This window comes from Sphaeramia orbicularis, chromosome 4 (genome assembly GCF_902148855.1).
Source record: "Sphaeramia orbicularis chromosome 4, fSphaOr1.1, whole genome shotgun sequence".
NCBI lineage: Eukaryota > Metazoa > Chordata > Actinopteri > Kurtiformes > Apogonidae > Sphaeramia > Sphaeramia orbicularis.
In genome coordinates, this window is record NC_043960.1 from 54,371,601 (window position 1) to 54,385,395 (window position 13,795).

Sequence of the window (13,795 nt, forward strand, 5' to 3'; positions counted from 1 at the left end):
AACAGCTGGGGCATCTTGTCTGTAGAATAATTTTCAGTTTGATGAGCATTCTTATCTCAATTAAGGCACAATACAAAGGCACATGTTTGTCTACTTCTTCCTCTACTACACTGCAAAATGGAAAGTTTGCAGTGACAAATGTGGCTATATTGTAAATATTTGTTGTCATGGAGAACAGACGAGACAGAACCACAGAGGTGGGGGGACTTAAGTCAGACTTAACCCATAAAGACCCAGTGCTACATTTGTGGCAGTTCCCAAATTAATTTTTCTCCATATTTAACCTTTCTTAAGTGATTTATCACCATTTATTTTAATGTTATTGTCTTTATTTAGCATTTTTTCAGTGAAAATCAGGTATTTTCCTATATTTAATTCACCAATCATGTAGATGTTCATTAACCTGTTAAACCCTGACCACATTTTCAGGGGAAAAACACCTAAAAAGACACCCAAAGTAAATGAAGAATTACTCCACAATAAGAAGGTTCATATGGATGTTCTTGGTGTCTATGGACATTTAGAGACCTCACAGAATCTATTCCCATTGTCTAAAATATTGTATCTATTACTACGCCTGAGTAAACTGTAACAAACTAAGAGAGAAATTAGAATTTTTTTTATCCTTGCCTGTTTTTGTTTTTTTGTTTTTTTTTGGCTGGATTGACGATGATATGCATGAATTAATTGTTTGTGTCAGAGATTTTTAATAGCATATATTTCACCCCACAAAGATTAAAAATCATGTTTGAACATTAAAGTATGCACTAAAATACACTTTTGATGTACTTTTATTAACATTAGGGTCAAAACTTTGAGCAAAAGTTGGAAAAAAAACTTCCATTGTCCTGATTTATTGTATTTTTATAGTAGATAAATATTAATATAATTTTTTCGGCCGTGGGCGGGCTGATCGGGCTGAAGAGCTCAGAGTAAAGTTGAGGGTTATTGTATGAGAAACAGAGAAAACTGAAAGAAAGTGACTTTCAGCAAAGATATCATTAACTGAACATAAGCCTGGTGTGTCCATGCACTGTCATTGATCCAACTCTACTTTAAGTTTTACTGGTGAATCAATGTTGTAGAAGATGAGGGTGTTTCCATGGTAACTATGGAGCCTCTGAACATCCAAATGAGTCATATCTGATGACCATGAAAAGATGAAGAACTGTATTTTACACCAATTATTGACTTGGATTGATAAAATCGGTGGACCAACAGGTATTAAACAGTATTATTATTATCAGTAGATAATTTTGGTCACCGGTGGATGTTTGGGTCTTTACGGGTTAAGTTACAGTTTTTACGACTTGAGACTTGTGTGACTTTGACTTAGCTTGACTTCCCTTGACTTGACTTGTGACATGACTTGACAGGTCATCATGCTCAGAAATATATTGAAATGTCATGCTTGATATTTGAAATATGATTTATTTTGAAGCATCTTCCTTTCAAAATAAGAGACAGAGAAGAATTGAAGATTACAGTCAACTGTTACAACGTCACTCACTATTATTGTTCATTTGGAAGATTTGTATTCGAAAGCACAACTTTTCCTGTAAAAGAGATCATCCAAAGTTCATATGACTTGGCTCATCGCTTGTTTGACCTGAACGCTTTCGCCTTGACTTTAATGATTTTTGCTGCAGAAAACTTAGGACTTGCCTGGGTCATAAAGGTGAAGACTCGAGACTCGTGTGTTGCTTGCACTTGTGATTTACTCCCACCTCTGTAGAGCTGCACAAAACAGTCAGTGTACTCAGAATGTTCATAGTGTGTCAGCAGAGAGAAGTGAGAGGTCATTTGTCCATGATTTGTCTTTAACTGACCCTGTAAGGAAATGTGTTCTCTGTATTTAACCCGTCCTTACTTGTATTTGGACATGCTGCAGTTGGGGACCAACACACAAACACAAACTTCACATATAGAAAGGCCCTATTTTGGCTGGGATTTAAACCCAAGACCTTTTTACTTTGTGCTGCCTCAAGAGCTGAAGTAAAATAAGAAGAAATAGATAGATTCATGGGCCACCTGTGGCACCTGTTACCAGTGTTGGGGAAGCTACTTTGCAAGCTTAGTTTATAAAACTACCAGTAGTTCAAACAAACGGCATTTCTACCAAGGTTATTATTGTTAACGAAAACTAACAAAATGACGAAAACTAGAATTGAAAAAACATTTTCGTTAACTGAAATAAATAAAAACTATTATTAAAAGAAAAAAACGATAACTACCTGAAACTGTATTGTGTGCTTACAAAACTAACTAAAACTTATAAAAATTATGGATAAAATTCCCTTTGTTTTCGTCTTTGTCAACATCAGATTGATATGAAAGCGATTTATTTCACTTTAGCAATTTTAGCCAGCGGCACCATACGGTAGTTCATGGTTTGTCACTTCTCGTCACTTGTCGTTTAGAGTCGTCTTCTCGTCCCAACTCTACTTAGCAACATGGAAACTAAAGTTGGGAGAAAGCAGAGTCCTGTATGGGATTTATGTGAATACGATGGCGAAGAAGATAAAAAATATGAAAAAACTAAAGGTAAACTAAAACTAAGCATTTAGAAAAAAATGTAAACTAATAAAAACTAGCAAACCTGCTCTAAAAACGAATTAAAACTAACTGAATTAGAGAAAAAAAAAAGTCAAAACTAAATAAAACTAAACTATAATGAAAAATCCAAAACTATTATAACCTTGATTTCTACCCTTGGAGAAATTGAGTTTGTAAAACTACGGCTAGAAAAAGTAGTTTTAGCAACTACTTTTTATTTTCAACGTTAAATTGAGAATGTACATATGATGTATATGAAACCAAATATGGCCATGGTTGGGGTGGCACGTTGCTGTTTGGGGGTGGGGTTGGCGGGAGGGTTGTCCATGGTAGTGACGACCCCATGACAAAGCATTGGAATGGTGCCAGGGCCAGCCAATCAGAGGCAGCATTGGCTGTGATGTCATGACATGATCATGGCTTCAAAGACCTTCAGGAGGAAAGAAAAGGGACTGTCTGTGTTCAGTGGTGAAATACAATTTATATCACAAAATAAATGTAAAATAAATAAATAAATAAACAAAGTTGTCGCCCAGAATTGTAGTTTGCAAATTGAATGGTTAAACTGCAAAAAATGACCAAAAAAGTATTTGAACTACTTGACGTGGCACAACATATGAGTGTAGTTGAACTACCAGCCAAATGGAGTTGAACTCCATGTAGTTTAAATCTCCCCAACACTGCCTGTTAAAGACTGAAAGTACGAGAAGAAGTACTGGTTAACAGCTAATATCACGTATCTCAGGGATCTGAGCTTGTTTTTTACACAAAGAGAATTTTATCATAATTATAAACAAACAAATCATTCAGACTTGCTTTTAAACGCTAAGTGTTGTGATAAGTACCAGATAAAGTGTCTCCACCCACTGGGTACACGTACACAAGGCTGAAACTTTATTGGGATTGACCTTTGACCATTTTCACCCTGAAAGAACAAGGTACTTTCTTCTTCTCCTTCAAGAACACTCAAATCTGAACCTTACACTGAGCTGCTTGATGAGTGTTCATAGACTGTTGCACATTCCTGTTATTTTGTCCATCTGCTGTTTCTGCCAAGTGATAAAAGAGCAATGACAGCAAGGGGGAGGGTAACATATTTCCCTCAACGTTTTAAAGTGAAGATGGCTGGGGAGAAAAAAATCCTTTTAATATATTCACTGATGAAATATGAACAGGTGAATTAAATTATTCACCAGCTTGCACTGAACCCACTGATGATAACATTGTCCCTAACAGGCCAGGAGACTCCAAATACAAAAAGATATTTCTGTGGAGTTGGCAATTGTCAAAGGAGCTCCTCTACTCCCCTGTTTGTGTATTCACAAAGAACATCAAAGGCTTGTCTCAGATCCTCAAATGGATGATCTTAATGTGACACTAGCAAGGCCTCAAAGGCAGAGCAGCAAAGGAACCATCAGAACAGACAGAGGAGCTAGCTTCCTGTGCTACCACCCCCAACTTATCTCTTTGTCTGTCTATCGTGTTCCGTCTATCTGAGTCTCTTATCTCATTCACTTACTCTCTCACTCCTTTGTCCTCTCTCTTTCTCTCTCTGTCTTTCCTCTCTTTTTTTCTCTCTCATGATCATCACTAATGGAATACAGGCCAATTCTGCTGTCATTCTTAATGAGAAATGGCAAGCAATCGCCGCACCACGCTCTCTCTGTTACGTCGACGCAAATAACCAAACCCAGAGGTTAGATTTCACCACGGGTGACATTGAATTTCTATTTTAGAACCAGTCGATAGATATTGATGAGAACGAGAGGAAGGGGCATGCATATTTGATACAGCATCATACAATGGGGTGAATTTTAAGTGGAAATGCAGTGTGGGTGTTTTGCAGAGAATGGGGATTCAATATTTATGTGGACTGTACAGTACATATATGTGTGCGTTTTAGTTTGTTCTGTATGTTTGATTAAACTGGGGAGATTTAGCTCTGCACGAACTGATAGAGTTAAGTTAGGGTCATTTCTGTTTAACAAAGGAAGATAGATAGATAGATAGATAGATAGATAGATAGATAGATAGATAGATAGATAGATAGATAGATAGATAGATAGATAGATAGATAGATAGATAGATAGATAGATAGATAGATAGATAGATAGATTTGATATTGATATTATTAGATATTTCATTTGGAAGGAAACTTTTGCGGAATTTAACTTTTTTCCACTTTATTGACCTGCAGCGGTGACCAGCAGGAAGTAGTATGAAATATGGATCAAGGGGGTCAAATAAAAACAAAATGCTAAGCATCCTCATGTCAGTTTCATTAGTCTCCTGTCAAGATGCTGAAATGGAAAGGTTTGAGGTTTGGATCAACCCATAAAGACCCAAACATCCACCGACGACCAACACCATTTGTTGATCTAAACTGTTTAATACCTGTTGATCCACTGATCCTATCAATCCATGTCAATAATTGGTGTAAAATACAGTTATTCATCTTTTCATGGTCATCAGATATGACCCATTTGGACGATCAGAGGCTCCGTAGTTACCGTGGAAACACCGTCATCTTCTACAACATTGATTCACCAGTAAAACCCATGGAGTTGGATCAGTGACAGTGGATGGACACACTGGGTTTATGTTCAGTTAATGACAGATTTTGCCAAAAAAAAAAAAAAAAAAGTAACTTATTTTTTTAGTTTTCCTGTTTCTGACAAAACAACCATCAACTTTAATCTGAGCTTTTATGAACATTTACATGATCAGTGAATTAAATATAGGGAAATACATGATGTTCACTGAAAAAACACAAAATACAGAGGATAATATTATAATAAATTGTGATAAATCACTTAAGAGAAGTTAAATACAGAGATAAAAAAAAAAATTCTTTTGGAACTGCCACTGAAGTAGCCCTGAGTCGTCTTGGGTTAAATAACCTTGTTTTGTCTTAAACTAACAGTGACTTTAAATCAGTCCAGGAAAAGGCTTCCCATTAACGATGATAAGATGAACTGTGACTGGGGAAAGCCTACGCTCAGGGAAAGCAAACACAGCAAGTTTGGTTTCCAATACAGCAGACACCCAAATCAGATTGGGAATCCCGGCTTTGTGTGCATGTTGACTCGGGCTCAGTCAGACGCTGGGTCCTTGATGCTCGCGTTTCAACTCTTCCAGTTGTAATAGATCATGTGGGTTTGTCTGCTGTTAAAACGATTGTCAGGGATTGTGATCACTTTAAACTGTTTTGTGTAAATCTGTGCAAAAGACAAAATAGGTTCTTTGGAGCAGAAAGAAAGCATCCTCGGCATTTGTCGTTTTGTACTTCATGTGTTTGTGAGAGCATATATAACGCAACGCACAAAGCTTTTAGTTTTTGGAAGAACACTATACTCAATGTCACCAGTGAAACAAATAATAACAAGGAAAAGCACCTGTCACAATTATCTGTACTTTGAAACAATTGTTAAGTTCCAAAGGTGTAATGAATTGAAGTGGATAACAGGCTTGAACGACGGAGCAGAATTACTCAGAAATAACTTGGCAGACTGTGCTTCCATGTGTGCGGTTCAAGAATGTTTGTATTCATTTGATTACAACAGAAACATCGTTAGCGCACTGATTTATTTTCACTCTTAGATGTAATTGTACAACACCAGCTTCTCTCAGTAGCTTTGCCATTTTTCTCTTCAGATCTAAGCGAATAAAACAAAACGAATCACATTTAATGCAGTATTGGCTTTTTTTTTTTCCATGTGGTCAGTTGGTTTACTTCGTGTTTGAAGTCAGATCAGTCAGTGGGAAAGAGACAGACTTAAGGCTCATTTATGTTCGCTTTACGTACAGTATGTAAATAGGTTTGTCTGTTTCTAACATTGTCATGCGTCACTGCCTTCATACTTCCATGTGTCCTGTACGGTGGAATGAGCGTTTCTCAGTCAATCCACCAGAGGGCGCCACTCTTAATTAACCATACTGGACAAATACCATGAGAGGGCGCTGCTCTTAATTAACATACTGGCTCAATACCACGAAGAAGAGTAAAGGACATTGTCGCTTCACTATTCCTCTAACTCCGTACTCAGCCATAGGTGATAGTATGGATCCAAGTTATTATTCCAAGAACGACCGACTTCCGCGACTCACCAGGCGGCCACTTCCTTCACACTGCGGGCTCGAGTTTGAGGCCGGAGAACCCCCAGCGAAGGGGTTTTCCCCACCGCGTCTTTTTCGCGAGCGAGACCAAGTCTTCCCCTGGGGTTCGCAAGACGGAGCCGCCTGCGGTTCCACTTACTCCCGGTCCTGCTCTGAAAAATCGATCTCATCCACTATTGATCGATTAAGCAAAATTAAAATGAGATTGATCTAAGATCGATTAAGTCGATTTTTTTATTATTATTATTATTATTATTATTATTATCATTATTATGATCAATTACTAGAAATGTCAGGTGACCCCATTTGAATTCCAGGCGACCCCACGTGGGGTCCCGACCCCAAGGTTGAAAAACACTGCCTTAGGCTTTTTTCACTCCAAAAGACAAATCAGACAAAGTTCTGTCTGATGCATCATGTGATTAGTGACATGATATGGAAGGGATTCATGACTTTTCCAGATAGTTAATGTGGCCAGATGTTGTGGGCAGACATTTTATTATTATTTTGTATCATTTATTATTTACAGTTTCAGCCAACAGAGTAGATATTAAATTGCGTTCATATTCATATTGCAGTACGGCTTTAAGGCTACATGTTATTGAGTAGTCAGCAGCTGTCGTGGTAATGACATTTTATCTGTTGATTAAAAGTTTATTCATATACATACAGGCCAACAAATGCCAGACACTAGTACTGAGCACTGAAACACAGAAATAAGAGCTGCCTTTGTATTTCCCATCTATGTAGTAAACCTAAATTGCACAGGATGGATTTGATATAAATAGAGCTGCAGCTAGCAGTTATTTTCTTTGTTGACGAATCTGTGGATTACTTGTTACAATTAAATGATAAATGATTTATTCTATAAAATGTCAGAATAATGAAAATGTGTTTCCTAAAGTCCAAGATGACATCCTCAAGTGTCTAGTTTAGTCCGAAGATTTCCAATTTACTGACAGGAAAAACACCACAATTATTCACATTTAAGCAGCTGCAGTCAAAACAAACACCAAGTTGTTAGTTAATTTCATATTTTATAACTTATGAAGCAGCTCCAGACATAAATAGTATGTGTATACAGTATAAAGCCTAAAGATACAAAGACTCAGTGAGTTTATGTTATTAAGAGCAGCAGTTACATCTGATCAGCTGGTTCTAAATAGGTCAACGCACATTATCACTATTACACAAAACAATGCAGTTAGCTTTAAAATGTCATAAGACACTGTAATAATCCTGAAATGAATGAATGAAAATTGTGTGTGAACAAGTGATGGTAGTTAACCCTCAAAGACCCAAACAGGCACTGGCACCAAAACCATCTACTGATCTAATATGTTTAACAACTTCTGAACCAATAAACCTGTCAATACGTTGAAATAATTCAGATAAAATACAGTTCTTCATCTTTTCATGGTCATCAGATATGACCCATTTGGACGTTCAGAGGCTCCATAGTAACCATGGAAACACTGTCATCTTCTACAATGTTGATTAAATAAATGAACAAAAATGAAAAAAAATATTTGCAGTAATCTGAATAACATGAAAAAAGCAATAAATTAACCAAAATTAAGTTAAAAAAAAAAAAAAAAAGGAAATATTGAATCAACAAAAAGTAACATGAACAAAATAAGCCACCAACTGAACTAAATTGAACTGAAAGTAATAAACCCATGGAGTTGGATCAGTGACGGTGGATGGACACACAGGGTTTATGTTCAGTTAATGAGAGATTTACTGAAAAAGACACTTTTCTTCAGTTTTCTCTGTTTTTCATATAATAACCTTCAACTTTAATCTGAGCTTTAATGAACATGACCAGAAAAATAAATATTGGAAAATATATGATTATCACAGAAAAAATGCAAAACACAGAAGATTATTATTATTATTATTATTATTATTATTATTATTATTATTATTATTATTATTAAATCATTATAGTAAATGGTGATAAATCACTTAAGAAATATTAAATATAGAGAAAAATTCATTTTGGAGATGCTGCAAAAGTAGCACTGGGTCTTTTTGGGTTAAATATGGGTGTTTGTGTAAACAGTTTAAATCCATAGTGTTAAGGTCGTTACACATGGGGGTGGGGGGCATGATGAATAAACAACACAGCACACACAATATTTAATACAGTTCTGATACAGATGTTTTTATAACAGAATATTCATGGATGATGAATATTCTGTTATAAAAACTTTTCAGACTAACTCTAATGCAAATTCCACTGTGGTCATTAAAAGGTCTAAATAGAATAATTCCAGCTCATTCTTCCTAAATACTAATATATTCCACATCGTCTGTAACCTGTTTGTCTCTAACCTTCAGTGTCGTCTTTTACGTCTGTGTCCAATGTCATGACGTCTGTGTTTACAGAGTCGTGCTGTGTCGTGTGTTTTCTTTCCGTTTCGTACCTGTCTTATTTTTGTCTCTGTCAATACTAAACAGGCTGGATAGAAATCAACACATCTACTATGATTGTTGTACAATGATGTCCACTTCACACATGTGTGTACTCAGGTGTGAAAAAGAAACATCACTCTTTCGCCTGGTAATATTCGTATCCTGTGGAAAACATATTAAAAAAACATCTAAATATAACGATGTGTGAATTAAAACCTACAGTGTGCTAAGACCTTTAGTCTTTTTTGCCACAAATGTTAGATTAATAAGAAAACAGGAGATAGAATGTAATGAGGTGAAAAGAAAACAACCTGCTGCTTTTACATCCTAAGCTGTGGCAGTAGATGTGGTTCAAAGCTTTGACTGAACACAAGGTAGAAAAGCGGCTGGTTCCACTGGTCTGCAGGAGTTTAGAGATGATCTGCCTCAGAGATTAAATGTGCTAAATATTACAGATTTAATCAGATGAATTGAAAACAAATGACCAAAGTGCTGGTTAGCTCATGTTTTAATATATATGATGGTGTGTTCTTCCACATATATGTTGGTTTCTGTCCATTTATCCAATAGATTTACAAATGTTCCACTGATAGAACCTGCACAGTGAATGTACTGTCATGTGCAGCTGGAGCCTGTTTTTCCTGCTGTATTTAAAGATAAAACAGTCCGAAATAAAATAATTCGAAGCAGGAATTGTATGTACATTGTGTTTCTAATCATCATGGGATTTCCTGGAGCATAAGAACACACACACACACACACACACACACACACATTCATTCCTCATGATTTTCGCTAAGGTATAACAGTCACCAAACTGCCAATCCCTATTTCAACTTCCCATTTCATGTGGTAGATGGAAGTGAACTTTGATGAAAAGACTGAGGCTGTTCTCTCCAATTTTCTGAGGAGTCCTCCAGCTTAATTGGTCAAGCTCTTATCCCCCAGCCCACCTCGGCTTAGCCCTGGAGGAGATTTCCTCCGCCTGCACCTCTGCCTTCATTTCCTCCTTTCTCTCCTCTATCCCCCTAACTACACACACACACACACACACACACACACACACACACACACACACACACACACTCCCCTTCCTCCTGAGCAGTAATCGGAAGAGACTGATGGGGAAGAAAAAGAGCAACTCTCTGTCTCTCTGTCACCGCTCGGCTTCCCTCCGGCAGCGCACACACACACACACACACACACACACACACACACTCTGCTGGCTAGTTGGTTAATGAACGTTGTGTTCGTTTGTTACGCTTATCAATCACTGCACGTGTAGGTGTCATTTTGACACGTCTCCGCATCTGCCATTGTTGTTGATGATGTTGTTTGTTCTCACTCCATGTGATTGTACCTGAGTCATGGTGCAGTGATGCAGGAGGACGTGAGCTAAAGGTGAAACCTGAAAGGTGTGTGTGTGACAACAGCTTATGCATCCAAAAAATATTGAAACCATGTGGAATGTAATCAGCAGGTTATATTCATCCAACATATCTATTTGTTCTTTGATTTAAAAAAAAAAAAAAATACAGGTTTGTCAGTAGGAGTGTAGGAAAATATCGGTTCTGCAATATATTGTCCCTTGAGAATCAGCTGGTTCAATGTCCACTTTTTACAGAAATGGAGTTAAGCATGTCAGGACATTCTGAAACCATTTACGTTTATGTCCCAAAGTTCTTAGCTCCAAGCTAAACATCGACACACACTCACACCTAGAAACATTCAGTTCTATGTCCTGAGTGACACTCGTTTCAAATCAGGTAGTTCTATGTCCAAGAGGAGCCAATCAGGGGCCATACCTGGATCATGTGACATTCGCTCAAAAAAGATGTATGCTCAGAAAATACATGGAGGAGGTTTCAAATTGACTGAGGCATGTTTACTTTATGCCGTTGATACCTAAGTAAGGCATTTTCATACCGGTATAAGTTTTAAATGATTGGTCTGAACAGGGCTATCAATTAAATAGTTTTGTTTAATGTTTGTTCAAAGTAGTTCAGTGTTCAAATTTGGCATTTTTAGACGGGCAAGGCTGTCCCGGAGTCAGGTCTGAGAAGGTGGCTCATTGATAAACTTGTGTATTTGATTGTCATTTTATATTTGAGTGTATGAGGTATTTTGACGCAAAATTTGGCATTTCTGGATGAGCTTTATTTTTCATACTTTCATTCTTTCATACTAGATTTTGGTCAAGTGGCCAATATTGTCCCGGCCTCAGGTTCAAATGAGACTTTGGCTCATTTACAGACTTGTCATTGATTTGATAGAATCGTTTTATCTGTGGATGTATATTTAATTTTGATGCAATTTTTGCAGTTTATACACTTTTTTTTTCTAATTTTTATGTTTTTATGTTATAGATTCTGGTCAAGTGGGCAATGTTGTCTGGTGTCAGGTTCAAATGAGAATGTGGTTCATTCATCGACTTTTATCTATGAGTGTACGAAGAATTTTCAATACTCATCAATCCTCAGTCTTAAAACGGTGGTTCATGGTGTTACACATCATTTGCCTACATTCCACAACTAATTCTCCTGCCTTTGAGGATTGAAGTATGGCTGGAAAATGGTTGTTTGCCATAAAAACTGAGTTAACACAATTTACTCAGGTACTCCAGGTGTCCTAACACGTTTATTCACCATTCTACCTTTAATGAAAAAGGACAGATGTGCTCATTTTAGTTGTCAACCTTAAATAAATGTGGATTGGAAAACACTAGCAAAGGATGGTTTTTTATGTTGCATTAAAATACATGTAATCACTGACTAAAACGTTCTTAGTTTGTTCATAACTTTTTTAAAAACAACTCTGGTGGACATAGAACTTCCTGATTTTGATCATAAGTGACACCTGTAAAGGTACCAGATCCTATGTTGGACATAGAACATGCTGACCAGGGCCAACTTCCATACCTTGGAATCAGAAAGTTCTATGTCCATTTTTGACTTCTTATATCTCTAAAGGTGGCCATACACTGTGCGATTATTTCGATCGTTGCACGCAGCTCCATCTCAAACTGTGCGAATCAGTCGTACAGTCATGCTCACGATTCCTGTTCTCACACTGCACGGACCGACGCTCGTATGCGACCTGACTGCTCACACTGTAGGACCATACACCACAGGACGCACGACACGTTCGAGTGTTGTATCCGGAAATACAACGTTAAAATACCAAGGAATCCGTAAAAGTGCATAGACGATTGTGTATTGCGTGAGCCACGAAATGGTAGTGCTAAACAAAAACCAACGAGCTGCTTTGGTAATATGTGCCATTATCTGCGGGGAATCAAAAAAGAAGAAAAGACAATGATGTGTTCGGTGCAGGCATTGGTTGGCCAGACGTGGACAGTATGGGCTGTCATCCTACAGCAAAGAGAAGTAGAGGTAAGCTGCAACAGCTAAACTGCACTAGGACAATAGCCAGCTACTGTTAGCTTTTGTACGCTACTGTACGCGTCTGTGTTTGCGCATGCACAGTGTGAGAATTTGAGGCACATCGGTTCGTGGCACTGCTTTGACCGTACGATACACTCACGAGGAGCGAGCAGGATTTCAAACAGCTCCGTTTTCCTTGCGAACACACGATTGCTGGTCGTGAGGTGCTAATTGCTTCTCTTTACCCCCTGTACACTGCACGAAGCACGACACACGATTAGAGGCACATCGGGCCCGATCCCAGAAATAGTCGCACGAGTGAGAAATCGTCTCTAAACTCGCACAGTGTAAGGCCGCCTTAAGCCTATGGAGATTTAGAACATGTTAACAATATGTTTAGGGCACCTTCCACAGTCAACACTATTCCACACAAAAAGATGATTGATAACTCTCCAAATATCACAGATCAGACAGGTGAAATTTTCAAACTCCGTTTTCTCAAAATGAGGAAAAGTGGACATAGAACCAGCTGATTCTCAAGGGACGATATCGCGATATTTCATTTCACGATACTGTATTGATATTAAAAAGTACTGTATTGATATTTTTAGGTATTTATTCAAATGCAGATATGGCAGAGGTTTATTTTTGTTTTTTAGTTTTCTTTTTAGTTTATATTTTATTTATTATTATTGAACACCTTATTAAATAATGGTTATTTGAATCATCCTAAAAGCACTTTGTACTGTCTGAGAGGCAGATGTTAGTTCTTCTGGAAACTAGGAGAATTAGAAACATTTTGTGATATAGCATTAGATCCTGTTCTGATCAAGTAAACATGTGTTTAGTATTTGTACATATTGCTGGTGTAATTCAAATCTTCCAGGAAATAAACTCAAAAAAAAAAAAAAGAAGCAAACAGAAAATTGCTTTGTTTAACAGTATCGTGATGTATCGTATCGTGATCCTAGTGTTGTGATTTGTATTGTATCACCAGATTCTTGCCAGTACACACCCCTGTTTGCCAGTCTGCCGTTGTTAAAAGCAACATGTAAAAGCCTCTTACTTTTTGAATATTGCATTTATTCATGTAAATGTTGAATTAATGCAATATGTCTAGGTTTTCAGTATCCTGTATGTTCCCAAAAACACCCTTACAGTGTTGCACCATTTACCTATGGTTTGAATACCTGCATTTCCATATTTAGGCCATCAGAAAAGTCATTAACATTTACCAGTCGTTCCGCAATGAGGAAAGGTTTGGCATTCATTCTGCAGCCCAGCGGGTAATGGGCTTTATACCCACACCCACCCACACTCAC

General features: G+C 37.4%; 1 protein-coding gene across 1 annotated transcript in view; it reads left to right on the forward strand.

The window, feature by feature from the left end:
- The window catches only part of negr1 (neuronal growth regulator 1), a 385,618-nt gene that overhangs the window by 285,405 nt on the left and 86,418 nt on the right, over window positions 1-13,795 (forward strand). The window lies entirely within an intron of this gene.